This window comes from Ambystoma mexicanum, chromosome 3q (genome assembly GCF_040938575.1).
Source record: "Ambystoma mexicanum isolate Mex_15411 chromosome 3q, UKY_AmexF1_1, whole genome shotgun sequence".
NCBI lineage: Eukaryota > Metazoa > Chordata > Amphibia > Caudata > Ambystomatidae > Ambystoma > Ambystoma mexicanum.
In genome coordinates, this window is record NC_090926.1 from 447,879,134 (window position 1) to 447,895,504 (window position 16,371).

Below are 16,371 nucleotides of genomic sequence, written 5' to 3' on the forward strand. Positions count from 1 at the left end.
CAATGACCTAAACGACTACTTGGACAGCACTGCACACGGGGGAAACAACATATGGTACCAGCATATGAAAGAGGTTGGAAGACAGAATTCAGAGGAGGAATGCTTTTTTTGTGCACTCCTACCTTACAGCACGGGGAAGTCAAAGATCTTTGTAGCTGTAGAAATTGATGTCCGGACAGCGCACTGTCTGTCACACGTAGCAATGTGCAAGACCAGAGGCCAGTTCATGGGAAGTGATGCCTCACTGAAATGGGCAACTGAAGCAACTGATCCAAATGAAGACGATTATGTCCAGGACATAAAGACAAGGAACAATGGAAAGAAAAAGCACATTGTGATCAGATACAAGAAGCCTGGAGTTAAAGGAGCGGAGATCAGAAGAGAAGTAAATCAAAAACTAAACGTCCAAGGTACAACTCCAGAAGAAGCCAGAAAATGGAAGAACAGAGGTCAATGCAAATTTGGGGAACAGTGCTTTCACCAGACGGATGGGAAAAAGGAGTGGTGGTCTGCAGAGCATGGATGGTCTTCGGTCACTACGAACCCACCATCAACATAGTGCGAAATGGATGCAAGCCATTATGGCCAAAACTTGTAAAATTACTGACATGGGTCGAAGAAAGGGGAGGAGCCTTGCAGATAGTGCCACTGGAAAGCCCATTCTGCTTCAGAAATAATGGCACAAGGAAAATGGGGGAGAATCAAAACTGTGGACGAGTTTTTGACGCCCCAGGAATGGTACACGGTACCGCAGTGATCATGGATCACTTATTTTTTTTTTATTTTTTTTTTTTATTTTATTAATTTTTTTAAACAAACAAACAATACAAAGCAAACTGGCAGCGCTTTTTGCAACAATCACATGTACATCAATTAGTCAAGACCACTGCTCCCCCATTTCCTCCCCCCTCAAGAGCTTGTTTGTCCTTCACTTTCCGTATCTGTTACGTGTGGCAGGGTATCACCTCCTTCTGAGTCTGCAGAATTCATTATTGTTCCAAACAGTCCTGCTATTAATACTCTCCATGCCATCAGGGTACCCACTTCTTCTTCCCCACTCATGCTACATGCCTCCTGCCATACCACCGTTTCAGCCTACGCCCATTTCTGCAATTCCCGCCACCATACCTCCACCCGTGGCTTATGACACTGCTTCCATCCCATGGCAATCCTCCGTTTTGCGAGCACATATACGGAGCCCTTCAATTTCCCAACATGTTTAAGGTTCTGTGGTCTGGGAAACCCTCCCAACAGGCAGGCCCAGGCCGTATCTATAATGAGCGTGACCCCTTTGTCCACTAGTTTTTGCGCCACTTCTCCCCAGAAACTCTCAATCACTGGGCAAGCCCAAAACATGTGTGTCACATCAGCATTTTCCTTGTCACGTTTTGGGCACGCTTGTCGTCCCGCATTTCCGAACTTAGATATTCTCATCAGGGTCATATAAGCTCTGTGCGTTATATACAACTGTATTTGTTGTAATCTAGCATTTCTTGACACCTTCTTGTGGTATCCCATAGCACGCTCCCACATCCCATCCTCCATCTGTGCTCCCACCTCTGTTTTCCAGTCCAACCTCAAATGTGTCAACTCCTTTCCAACCCGGGTCATCACCATCTCATACAATCTAGAGATCTCATGCCCCCCTTCTGATAAGTCATATATTGTCCCCATAGTGGCGTCTGGGTCCTCTGCCAGTACAGTCTCAGGCCAGATTTTATGAATATTCTCCACCAGCCTTAGGTACGTGACATACTGGCCCCTATGCAAGCCCGTCTCTTCCCCTAGTCCTTTAAAATCCCTAATGGTCCCCTGTTGCCAAACATCCCCCAATGTAACCAGCCCGACCGACTCCCAGTAGGTCCTGATTATCATCCTTAGCTGCATGTCTTCCCCTGCCAAAGCAACCAACAGCACCTGCGGGGAACACGGGTATGGGTCCTCCATCATTCGACACACTCTACGCCACATCTTTTCAGCAACATCATTCCCGGGCGCTCCTTCATTTCTGAACTAGGCAACCAAATAATTTCCTTCAGGTAAAATGGAGTACAGTCATGTCCAAACAGCCTAAATTCGGGAGTTTCCTCATCAGAGAGCCATTTGACCACATATTGCAACTGACCAGCTACATAATAGGCCTCAAAATTAGGCAGCTTAATACCCCCCCTCTTCTGGAAATTCTGCAGCTTCCATAGCGCCACGCTATTCCGGGTGCCATGCCATAGGAAGTCTCTGCACATACTATTCAGCTTGGCAAAAAACTTCTTAAGTATCATATACGGAATATTGCTGATAAAATGTAAGAGCCTAGGGAGGACCACCGTTTTAAGCATCACCCACCGTCCAATCATTGCCAACGGCAACTTCTCCCAAAACTTCATGCTTATACGGATTTTTCCCACAGCCACCTCGGTGTTATGCAAATGTTCCTCCTCTACCGTATGATACACATCTATTCCGAGGTAGCGGAAGGAACCAACCGCCCATGGTATTGGCAACACTGGCAACCTCTCCGGAAGGGTTCCTCTGTAGCTACCCAATTGGAATATGCTCGATTTTTGTGGGTTCACCGCTATGCCAGACAGTTCCGCATACCTTTCCACTACCTCCAGAATATATTGAAGATTTTCCTCCGGATATTTCAAATATAATAGCAAATCGTCAGCATACAGGGATATTAGGTGTTTCTCACCCCCTACCTCGATGCCTATCATGTCATATTGTTGCCGAAGGTACACTGCCAGGGCTCGAGGGCCAGAATATATAACATCGGGGACCAGGGGCACCCTTGTCTGGTGCCTTTGCTAAGTTGCCACCTCTCGGATATCACTGCTCCTGTACGAACCTTAGCTAGCGGCTCACTGTACAGCAACTTCGCCCACCTAATGTAGCCCGACCCCATCCCGTATTCCCTCAGGGCCTCCAGCAACCACGACCACCTGACTGAATCAAAAGCTTTGACTGCATCTAAGGACACAACCGCCATTTCATCCTCTCTCTTGCTCCCCCATTCGACCACCCGGTGGAGTTGCCTATGGTTGTGGGTTATATTCCTGTTGGGGACATAACCTGTTTGGTCCGGATGTATCAATTTACTAATAACTCTCTGCAATCTATTAGCCAGGACCGCCGTCAATATCTTGCCATCCTGATTCAGCATTGACAAGGGCTTGTAGGAGCCACAGCTATGCCCTGGTTTGTTGGGCTTAGGGAACAGTATTATGATCGCTTCTGTAAGCGATTCCGGCAACCGGCCCACCTCAAATGATTCATTAAGCATTTCTAGCATGGGGGGAGTACCTCCTCTCTATATGCTTTATTAAATTCGCTAGGAAGTCCGTCCGCTCCTAGGGTCTTACTGGTGGGCAGCTGCCTCACCACCTTATCCAATTCCTCCAAAGTAATCGGTGCATCCAGCTCTTCTCTTTCTTCGGCACTAATCTTAGGTAATCCAATATCTCTTAAAGTTTCCCTTATCTCCTCTCGACTTCCCCCACCTTTGTCCTCATATAGTGCCCTGTAATAATCCAAGAATGCCTCATTGACTCCTTCTTGGGTGTCCGCTACCTCTCCATCCTCTCTGGTTATCGTCCTAATCGGGGGCCTAGGGGTTTCACTCTTGTATAGCCACGCTAAGAGGCAGCCCGTTTTATCCCCACCTGAATGTTGCCTCTCAACATACTTCTTATAGTTAAGGTTGCAGAGCCTTTCCCAAAACTCCGCACACCGCTGCTGTAGTTTAAGTACTAGCTCTGCATCCCCCCCTCCACTATTGAGTTCCCTTTCCAGTTCATCCTCAGCTCCCCCTAACTCCGTCAGGACCCCACCCTGCAGGCCTTTTGATTTAGCGATGGCAGCACCCCGCAACACCACCTTGAAAGCTTCCCAGAGCGTGCCTGCCGAGTCCACACTGCCGGTGTTCTCCTTGAAATAGTGTATAATCTCGTCTCTGATATCCTCTCTGAAGACCGGATGCTTGAGTGCCTCAGCCCGGAGGCGCCACGTCGGTATCCGCGCCCTGGGGCGCAGCACTGCCACCCCAGGACCAGAGGCGAGTGGTCCGACAGTACCCTCGCTTTGTATTCTATTTGGGTGGTCTCTACCACCACATCTGGCGTGGCAAAAAAATAATCAAGTCTCGTATGCAGTTGTTGCGGGACTGAGTAATGCGAATATTGCTCCCCATTAGGATGTTTCAGTCTCCAAACATCTGCCAGCCCAAAATTGTCGAGCAGCGTCTGCAACGCCCTGGCTGCTGGGGTGGGCCTATCAATTTTATCATTAGATCTGTCTACTCTGGGGTTCAGCACATAATTAAACCTCCTCCCCAAATAACTGCCCCACCCACGCACGTACCCAGGTTGGTACACAGAGTCCTAAAATATGCTGCTGTGTTTTGATTGGGGGCATACGTATTTACAATGCATACCTCGTTATTCACCACCAGCGCCTTCAATATAACCATCCTCCCCTCTGTATCCACCACCTCCTGTGTAAGTTGGAGCGGAACGTGCGGTGCCACCCAGACCAACACTCCCCTAGCGTAGGCGGAATACGGAGAACCCACTACAATACCTCTCCACTTCTTCCCCACAAGCTCCAACTTTTCCCGCGTCAGATGCGTCTCCTGCAACAGTGCAATATCAATCTTCTGTCTTTTCAAATACATCATGACCTTGTTCCTCTTTAAGTAACTATTGATTCCCCTGACATTCCACGTTACGATCTTAAGATCCCCCATAGCTCATAAGTATCCTCCCCCCTTCCGTGCAGCCAATCCCACCTGCCCATGCGATACAGATACAACCCTCTAGTTCTTTCTTGTATCCTCATGTACAAACTCGAACTCCCCATAACTATGTACACCCCAAACTCCCCACTTCCCTCCCCGCCCTCCACCCATCTCTTCCCCAACACCACACTCCCCAACTGCTGCCCAGCTCCATCCATGGAACTCAGGCACCCCCACATCTAGCCCTGCAAGCACCAACCAATGCCAAGAGCTCAGTAGGGTGAAGTCGCCTTAGTGGCCACTTAACTAAGGTTACTAAATGGGGTAAAGAGATCCGTTCTGCAAGGCTCCCCTAAACACAGCAATAGTCACAGTACTCATAACATGTTGTTTAGCGGTCTGGCCTTCTCTGCCTAAAGCCGCTCACATGACTATAATCAAGTCCCAGAGTCCTATTCCGCGCCATCTTGTAGCGCCCTCCTCGTGCACTACTTATCTCCTCCATCTCCTCTCCCCGTCCGAACGTCAGGCTCCTGGGGGCATCCCGGCGCATCGAGCCATCCCATGGCGTCCTCCGGAGTGTCAAAGAACAAAGTCCTGTGTTTATGAAAAACGTTCAATTTCGCCGGATACAGCAACATGTGTTTATGGCCCACCTCTCTCAATCTCCGCTTTACCGTTCCAAAGTTCATACGGCTACGCTGCACAATCAGGTTATAGTCCGGGTAGGCCGTTATGTTTGCCACCCCTCGTTTAATCGTCCCACCCTTGCGGAAGTGTTCTAGTATCCTCTCCCATCCCGGTAATTAAGGATTTTGGCAATTACTGGCCTAGGTGGGTTTCCCGGCGGCGGCTTCCTTGTCAGAGCTCTATGCGCACGTTCCACCACGAATCCCTGAGATAAAGCTCCTCCGGGTATCTCCTGCAATAGCATACATTCGATGAACTCCGTGGGATTGTGGCCCTCTGATCCTTCTGGCAGGCCCACGATGCGAATGTTATTCCGTCGGGCGCGTCCTTCCGCCTCCTCCGCCCTGTTCTGCAAGTTGCCCACTCTCTGCACCAGGGCATGCAATTTGGCCTTATGGGAGGCACAATCTGCGGTGTTCGGGCTAACCTCTTTCTCGAGGGTCTCAGTGCGCTCCGCCAGAGACCTGACGTTCTGTCGAAGTAAATTCACCTCTTCCTGCACCTCACCGACCTTAAGGTCCAATGCCGTTTTCAGCTCAGTAACAGCCAGTTCAAGTTTAGCCTCCCAGGCCACCTTCAGGTCCGCAATCGCAGCCAGGACCTCCTGGTTAATGCCCGTCACAGGCATGCCGCCTGCAGGCGACTTATCCTTGCTCTTGATACTTTCTGGACCAGGGGACGTCTTGGCGAAGTCGTCCAACGTGGGCTGCTTCGCTTTCGGTCTCACGGTTCTATTAGACATGATTCTGCTTGCCTCTGGGCACGTTCCAGGGTGCCACTCTCGAGCCACCACCAGGCGAGACCTGTCCGCTACCATGGGTCATGCTTTCCCATGTAGCCGCATAAGCCCCACTCCGGCAGCTCCACGGAGTGGGGGGGCACGCACCGTCCACAAACTCTGTGAGCTTCTCACGCCGAGTTTTCCATGCACAGTATCTCGCTACTTCGATGCGTCGTAGTGCGGCCTCAGCCCTCTATCACATGCCTATGCCAGTAGTAGAACACTCTAGAGCTACAGGCCGATTCGCGTTAGTATCCCAACATAGGGGACATGCGTTCCGCGCCAGTTCAAATACGCACACAGTCCGCTCCTGTCGCCCGACCACCGTGCAGCCTGCTCCTTCCTTTGTTCCGGTCGTTGATCAGCCATTTTGTTTCGTCTTCCGTCTCCAGCGCTCCTTAGCTTTTTCACACAAAGCTCCACCGCCATTCCTCCCACGCATTCCAAAAGTTCACCAAGCGCAGTCAGTCCGTTCACACACCGACATGTGTGTTTTCAGTAATCATAGGCACGTTGTTATGCACTATTTCGCCAGGATCATTTCAGGATCTCGGGAGCTCCTCCAGATCGCGTCCTCCTACATGGCCCTCGTAGCCACGCCCCTGATCATGATCATTATTGGGCATGTGGATCCAAAGCATATATCAGACTGCCGAGAAACTGGGGAGGTATATGCACAATAGTGAATGTCCATGTTCCAGTATTAGTGATTCCAAAAAGTGATCTGAATATTGACAGTTTCCCGAAAGCAGATGCCCACCTGAGGAAAAGGAGATCTGTGGAACTAATGAATAGAATGAAGCGAGAGAATTATTTTTCGGCTAAATCAGAAGAAGCTTTTCATGCAATCCCATATGGACACAGACGGTTCAGCCTGACCTCATCAGTGTTCACGACAAACTTTATGCCACACGTTCAAGTTGGAGCAAATACTAAATGGTTGCAGATAACCAGATGGGAGTTACTGCAAACCATCAACACAACCATAAAGGGATTCAACGCAATCAAGGAAGAATTAAGGGCAATCCGACTAATGACTCTCCACAACAGATATGTCCTTGTCATGATCACAGCTATGGGTGGAGGAGTTTGTGCAAAACTTGGAGAATCATGTTGCACATGTATACCTTCTTACAACAAAGAAAATTGAGCGTTGACAGATGCCATAGGTATGCTTACAAAACTACAGAATAAAATGATTGATGAAACCGACGAAGTGGACAATGACAGTTGGTTTGGAGCACTATTCTCATGGGTTCCACAATTGATAGCAGATGCATTGAAATTCTTAGGAGCCCTGCTAGTGATGATACTGCTCAGATTCTGTGTTATCAATGTAATAATCTCTCAGTGCCAGAAAACTGTGAAAAAGGCCGTAGGGATGAAGATCATGATAGATGTCGAACCAGGATGGAAACTCAAAGACCTGACTGATGAAGAAATACGAAACTTGGTGAAAGCTACCATTCATGTGCCAGAAGGAACCACATTTCGGTATCCAAAGAAACAAAGAAACTATGTGGGAAGATGGATCTATTGCAGCCCAAAATGGACAATGTCAATGAATGACATGGAACAAGGATGAACACATGAGAACAGTAGGAAATTTGAAGGGAATCATAAAAATATGGACCCCAAAGAGACATTTCTTCAGACCTTCATGTGTGGACCCAGAAGATGAAGTAAAAGTGAACCCAGTAATGAAGTGAAAGTGAATACAGAGGACACAAGAAAGATGAATGCAAAAGAAGAGGTGAAAGTGGTCGATGAATCGCCCAGAGGGGGGAGTGTAGAGGAGGTCCCAAGCACAACCTGCACTCAAATCGCCCATTTTGAAGTACCAGGAACTTTCACACCGAAATATGTGACGTATGATGAGCAAATAAACCAGCAGAGAGCCGCAGTGGGGCTCTGCCCAGTGCCTATCAGACTGACAGCACCTATTGAAGTACCTGCACATAAGAAACCTTGGACAGTAAGGTACCCATTGAGGAAACCAAATCGACAAGTGTGACAAACTGACGATTGCCAAAAAACAATGCCTGCAGAAGCCAAGAAGGTCCTAAGGAAGACGAGTTGTGATGTCACAAGAACCCGAACCGACTCACATATCAAAGATATGACGATCTGCCAATGACGAAAAGAGACGAAACACTATAGATAAGTGGCATCCTGAGTTTAAAGTGAAATGAGTGATGTCAAATGTAAAAAGCTTATGCCATGTGCGTGATGAAGACATGCAGCCAGTTTACACTTGTACATATGCTTGGAACTGCAAGAAAGCTTAGAAAATCATGTGGCTTGCTTATGCTTAGTAGTAAAATAGATTGCGGCAACATTTTATATAAGTGTAGTTCCTAATGCACAAGAGCAGAATCAACCAAAGGTTATTAAAGGCCGCAGGAGGGGAGCCCCTCAACATGTAAATTGGAAGCTAAGGACAGAGAGAAACTCAGACGCATGCAGCCTGTGCCAAGAAGCCAAGGTCATATCGGCTGAAATAGACGAACAGTAGATATAATTAATGAAGCAAAGAACAGAGTATCCTGTTCAAAGAGGTCAAGATAAGCAGCAGAAGGCAGGTGGTGGGCAGGAACTAAATCAAATAAACGAATTGGATGGAGAATGAGACAATTTCACAGTGTCTGAATCACATGACCAGCCAAGTGAGAAGAGATGGAGCTTTCACACCTACGTGTGGCCTTGTGCCGTGCACAGATATCTGAACTTTTCCAGACAGAGATGCAGTCTCCAGGCCAACCAACAAGAAATAATTGACACATGGCCATTGAGGTGATGATTGATAGTAGCTATAAATGGAGGAAGGCTGGGGAGCAGATGAGCACCCTGCACCTGGCCGTCTATTCTGCACGCTGCTAAACTGGTGGAAAAGTATGAGTGGGGTTGGCGCCAACCCAATCATAATGGACCAAGTAATCTAGGGTCCTATAGTTAGGAGAACCAATGAGACGTCATACTATTAATGCTGTCCACAGTAGTCATTTTGAAGGAAGGGCTTAGATGCCCCCCCTGACAGTGTTTATCCAATCCTCTCACTCCGTTACCATATACAGATATAGCACCTATTTTAAAGTTACCTTCCTACCAACCAATAGAATTGCATGCAACAGTTTAAGTGTTACACGTCAGTGATGATGAGTTTTTAGAATAAATGATGTGTTTTTTAAGAAGTTTGTTGGAGTTGTCGAAGTGAGAAGGAAGATCAAGCAACAGCTGATGTTCATGAACACCCCGTTTTTTATACTTGTCATTAAACAGACTCCCTTTGCCAAACCATTGAGTTGTCATTATTGATTTGATGCTAGAGTACTAATCTGCATCCCCATCCATCTCACGGGTGCTGCTGCCTCATCTTAAAGTGCTATTGGGCAACCCCCAGCTTTATGGGCCAGTTGGGGTCCTAGTTCACACTATGAAAAAAAACGCCCGCTTTTTAAAAACCTGGAAATACTGCTGTTTTTTTTAAAAAAATGCAGCAAAAACTGTTTTTTTTTTTCAATAAAAATATTAAAGGCCAGCTTCACAAATTTTTTTGGGTTCTAAGTGATGAGGTGCATAAATGCATATTATCACTTACACCAGAAAATGGAGCCGCCCACTCTACATAGGACATCTGAATGATTGCCTTTTAAATGCTCCCATTCAGATTCCCCTTTATCATCCCTTTTTTTGTTGCGTATTTGCGTAAATGAGGGGGGTTTCTGCACATTTAAAAGCGTATCCTCAATTCACAAACAGTGATGCACTTTTAAATGTCCAGAAAACTAAGGTAACCCCTGCTGCGCCGGTTCAGAATAGGCACATTGGTGCCCATTGCATGACAGGGTCTTTGCCGACCCTGTGATGCGTTTGTAATTTTCTTAAGTTGTGCGGCAGAGGTATGATCCACTGCTGTCCCATTTATTTTTCTATTCCTCAAAGAGGGATAGAAGTGTTTTGTTTGTTATCACATTTTACAGTGACAGGCCCTTCGGGGCCTGTCCCATTGAAATGAATTCCCATCACCTACTTGGATGCTGCGAGCCTGTAGAACATTAGTGACGGGAGAGCACACTAATGTATTCAACGAGGCTGGCCAGTGCATCATTGGAGCTACAGCTCAGCCCCTTGGAACTGCACAGGTAGCCGTTGTGAATAAGGTGACCTGTGCATTTCCAAAAATGGGGCATCTAAAAACAACGCATCATCTGCTCTATTTTTAGTTGCCAGATTTTTGACAGGAACTGGTCAAAAATCGACTTTTGATTACAAAAAACAGAGGGTAGGCGTTAGCAAAAGGTAGCAGAGAGAGAGCGGTAGGCCACAGGTGGTGTGGTTGGCCAGAAAACAGAGCGGTTGTCTAGAGGGAGATCGGTGGGCCAGAAAGCAAAGCAGGTGTGGTTGGTCAGATAAAGACAATGAACTGCAAATTGGGAGCACGGATGGGGGAAGAGTGTGATAGAATGGGAGAATGAAGGTCTGTAGACTGAAGGAGGATGTGGGGAGCACAAGATATGTGTTAGGAACATGGTTGGAGTGTGGCAGGGACTGGGGAGTGCGAGTTGTGATTGGCTATGTGACAGATCATGCAAGTATGCACATGACTTGCAGAGTGAGAGGTGAGGGAGTTCAGGTTGTAAAGAGGAATTAGTGAGTGAGGGATGTTGGCGAGTGGGTGCATGCCAGATTGTAAAACAGAGGGAGAATATTTTCACCATTACAACTGATAATGATCAATAATGCAAATAAGAAATAGGCATGCACATTCAGCAAAAGAAGTACAGCAAAGCAAACACTGTTCTGTCAAACCAGGGACATCTGGGACTCTTCCCATCAAATGCTGCAAATAATGACAACCTGGTTCTCTTAAAGCCTCATTCACTGCCTCTTTCTTGAAGCCTGTCAATCTAACACCCTCCAATCAATAGAAAATGTGCTGCAAAAATGCTGCAATGAACACATCTTTTGTGCTGCAAAATTTTCTTTCTTATGCCGCAAAATATTCAATGTCATGCCGCAATATCCTTGAGGGTCTGTTCAATATAAGACAAAAGCCAGGCTAACTGGTACGTCAGACAACACAAAGGGCCACTCCACCTAATCCTGAAAGATGTCTCTCTCTTCCACTTCCAACCTGTGAGTACCACCTGCCGCTCGAAGACCATTGCTTGTCTCAAACCCTCAATCTTTAAAGGGGACGTCTGCCCTGCCTCACTAGTGAAGGAGTGTGCAGAACCGCTACTTCCCTCATTGCTGCTATCATTAATTCATCCTTTGCCACATGCACCATCCCCTCTGCCCTGAAAGAATCCTGGATCTCACCCCTTTTGAAGACACCTACACTCGACTAAGCTGTCCCGACCATTTACCAACCCCTAACAACTGTCTTCTTCCTCCTAAAAATAATGGACAAAGTTGCCTACCTGCAAATCCAGGCATTCCTGGAGTTCCATCACATATTAGGTACTCATCAATTTGGCTTCTCCCCAAGCATGGTACCGAAAACAGCCCTCATTGACCTCAAGAACCAGCTCGACGAAGCTAACGACCACGACAATCTTTCATTACTACTACTTCACCTCTCTGCTGCAATTGACCTCGCGGAACACATTATCCTGTGTCAGACCATTTCTCCCTTGGACCATTTCTCAACAGAAGCACCCAAATGGGTTGCCTCCTTCTTGGCTGACAGAGGTTCACAGGTCTTAGCTGCAGACGCTGCTGCCACCCCTACATCCATCACATGTGGGGTACCCCAAGGCTCATGGGTCTCCCCTACACTCCACGTGTAAACCAAGTTGCTTTTTCACCACCCAGACTCTTTTGGAATTTCACAAACTATGCCGATGACACACAAATCCTCATTCCTCATTCCTCTCGCCGGAGATCACTCATCTGACTCGCTCAGAATATCATCTATCTATATAGCCATTCAATCTTGGATGGCCACACACAGCCTTTGTCTCAACAATGACAAAACTGAGATGCTCCTTATCGGCCCACCAGCCTGCCTCTCTAAACTGGACCACGCCAAACTTCACCATTGAAGGCCATACCATCCCAGTAGCCGCTGCTATCAAGATTCTGGGTGTCTACCTGGACTGCGTACTAACCATGACCCGCCAAGTCAACCATATTGCGGCTTCTTCAGGTTATGCCACCAAGCTCATTAACGCCAAGAAGCCCTTCCTCTCACCCAAGAACTGGCTCGAAGTAGCATGTGCCCTTATAGGATCCAAACTTGACTACTGCAATTCTTTCCTTTACGGCACCACTGAAAAGAACTTACACAAACTACAAGTCATACAAAATAAAACCCTCTGGGTGGCCCCTGACATTGGCAGACAGGAACACATCTCGCAAGCCAGAAAATCTGCCCATTGGCTCCCTGTCAAGGACAGAATCCACTTCAAGATCCTATCCATCACTCATCGATACCTATCAAATGGCGCTCCCCTTACTTGTCCCAGAAAATCAAGAAGCACTCTGTGACAAGGCCAGTAAGATCTGCATTTACTCATCGCCTCACTACACCAAGATTCCCCTGGAAAAAAAAGCGTGGGGCGCCAGCTTCCTGGTGCGAGCCTCCACTCTCTGGAATGTGCTTTCTCCCCACCTGCGAGGAGAACCTTCCTACAACTGCTTCAGAAAGAACCTCAAAACATTCTTGTTCAACTGACATTCCTCACGTGGGTAACTCCCCCATTTTTCTGCCCATCTCCCTTCATTACATTTTGAATGTTGCTCTCCCCCGCTCGTCCCCCCTCTACCCCTCATTCTCTGCAACTAGTGGGTAGATGTCCACGGGCTTTGTGCACTGCTTTACAAATATCACGTTGCCATCGTCCATTCAGTGGAGCTAGTTCAGAAGCACAGAATGCCAACAAGTAAGGCTCTTCCTCACTCGTTGTGCGAGGGATAGGTGTTGAGGAGTGTGGCAGGAATTTAGAGGAGACCAGGTCCTGCTATCAGCAACATCGAAAGTGCATGACTGTTTAATGCCTACAGAAAGCACTAGGGTAACAACGCGAGTGTATCACAATTTAAGCAATTGTGTTGTATGGGGACCGACCAAGATGAGGGATTTCTCATGTACTTGTTATATGAAATAAAACCTACAAAGTTACATTGAAAACAGCCAACACAATAGAACACTGGAAAGTCATGATTCCTCTCCTTGAGTTGGTGTTTTCCATGTTCTTTTGTCTACGCTCTGCTAGATGGACAACAGAAAATGCACCTTTGTTTACATATCTATGAATTTATTAAATGATTTTGTCTTGTTTTCTATGATTTTCAATTACATGAGTAGCTCGCAGAAGGCTGTGAATTCTACGCAGCAAGCATAGAGGGCAGGTCCGAGCAGTCAGACTCAGTGAACCAAAGGCGGTCTTCAGTGGTTTCACCTCCACTATTTTTTAGGGTGGGCTGTTTGGTCATGATAGGTGGATCACCATGACATAATAGACTTTTAATAGATATATATAGATATGGGCGATAGTGTGACAGTGAAATTGCCACGAGCAAACTGTCCATTAAGAAAATTGTGAAGCTGAAACCGCATAGACCCTCCAGTGAATGTGTCTTTCTCTTCGTTCTGAGGGATGTTTGGATTGTACAGTGGAGGGACAGCGGCAGATGAAGAATTCTTGGCCACCTAGAGAGGGCAGCTATATTCTCGGTCACTCCACAAGGAGCCATGCCAATGACTGAACTGCAATGTCGGATGCATGCATGATGGTTTTTGCTCTTCAGTAAGGTGGGTTGACCCTCTAAACTGCCAAGTTGATGAAGGACGATGTTTTGAACCACAAATGCAACATGTACATTTAGTGGACCAAATGAGTGTGGCTGTTTAACGAAGAACAGTGCTGTACAGTCTTCGGATGCGGGTTCATTTATGAAAAAGACTGCATTTCCAGAAGATTGAAGCTTAAAATAATTGCATGCTGGCGTCAACCTCTTACAAGCTGCCTAACACGATGTGCCACAATTCTAATACAGAACAGCTGGGCCTCTCTTTCTTCATATGCATGACTTGTTGGCATAACAATCCCCATATCCATAAGCCAACGGTCATACCCTTTGACCAAAAGATTATTCTTGTTCAGGATCTCACAATCCCTATAATTCTAGACCTGATTTCCCTCCTCTGGGGTCTAACAGCCCCACCCAAACAGGGTTTGCTAAGGGTGGGTAAGCATGTGGTAGAGCCCAATGAAACAGTGCCCAGTAAGTCAGCTATAGCATGTGAATGGATCTGGACATCCTGTACATAGGCCCATGATTACCATAACCAAATAAGGGGGTCAGAGGAGTCCATGATCTGTGCATGGTCACCCCTCTCCTCTAAAAGTCCAGGTGAGAGAAGGAGGAGGTCTCCCTTCTCCCCTTCCCACGCCCTCACGTCCCAATAGTTATGTCTTCCGAATTTAACTCTTTAGTACCAAACATAGTAGACTATTTGCTACAATGTGTGCATTGGTTCATGCAGAGATACCCAGCCAATCCGAAATTGTACAGGATTGTCTGGTACCCTCCTTTAGCCCATGGCTAGTCCGCTAGTTACTGCCATTACACTAATTTCCTCTGAATCCTTTCAACATATGCTAAGAGTTTGTACAATGGAAGCATACATAATCAGTGGCACAACAAAAGCAAAATTTTAATCGTGGTAGAGGCACCAACTTCAGAGACAGTGGAGGAGGAGCAAATGCATTTGTGTGGGGGCATCTAACTTCTTTACACATCCTAATGAGACTATTCTGGTGCAGCATCAATGTTACCAGCAGTTAACTCGCTCCTTTAAGTCTGAAAGCACCCACTTAAAGAGTGTTGTGATAATGAGCTGCCTCCTGCCCCCTGCCAACCCTTCCAATCACTCCATTGGCATGCAAATACTAACCCCACATCAACATTTCAATTGCCTAAAATTGTATGAATAAGAATGCAGGTGCTAACAATTAAATGCTTTACGTTAGTAGTTGCCAGGCCGTTGTTAACAGGGAAGCCCAGGAACCGTTGAACGTCTGTGTCCTGTTCTGTCCAGCCACGGCTCTGTAAGTCAGCTAGGTCGAGTCAACATGGCCCAAAATTTCGGGCAGGGGTGGGCTGAAGCCAGATCAGCTCAATTGTGTTGCGCCACTGCATTTAATTGTGACTTGTGCAGTGGTGTCTCTAGGAGGGTGAGAGGGGTGTGACAACATCACAGGGGGTGATACCAAAACGCAAAGGAACGTTCTATTTATTTTGTAGGTAGGATAAATGCCTTCCATTAAAATAAATTGAAGAAACTTACCTTTGCATTTCCAAAATGCAAAGGTAAGTTCTATTTATTTTTTAGGTAGGATGAATGCCTTTCATTAAACAAAAATGTAATGAACTTACCTTTGAATGTTGGTGTCACCCCCTGTGATGGCTTTAAACCACCTTTAGGCGTCCCAAAGGTGACCTTTAGAGTACCTTGCACCCAGAGTAGGGGGTGACACCATGTGGTTGCTGCATCGGGTGCCACCAACCCTAGTGATGCCACTGGACTTGTGTTTACTTTTCTTAATGGTACTTTGGTTATGGGCACCATGAAGCAGGTTTAATATCGCTATATGTTAACCCACTGGTAGACTAAAATCTAATACAATCTCTCCAGGAATCCCATCACACTTTTCTTACCAGCGTTTTCCAAAATATGACTCAATGTACAGAAAACGAAGGTTTGTGCTCTCCCAGCCCGCAGCTTTAACAGAGATATTTGAGGTGTCCAAAGCCAGCGCCATGAGGTAGAGATAAAGACGGATTTCCCAGTCACCAGTCCAGGAAAATACCCACAAATACACCTGTAAGCCCTGTGAACTCACGGGTATGCCTGCAGAGAGCCGGTGCAGTCAATGCGTATTCTTTTCATGCTCTATGCGTGAATCTAAACTCGCATCTGAAGGAGGGCGAGGCTACCTTTGAGCCACACCTACATGGTAGCCTCACCTACATTTGGGCCATGCCTACCAGGTAGCCTCGCCCATGAGGGGGCGGGGTTACCTGCCTGTAAACATAGTTCTAGAATGCCTATATGAATTCGTAGATAAGCTATTGCGCAGCACCTAATACCACCTTCGGGAAGTTTCAAAGCACTATGTGGAAACGGAGAAACGGAGACACAATAAAGGCTGGT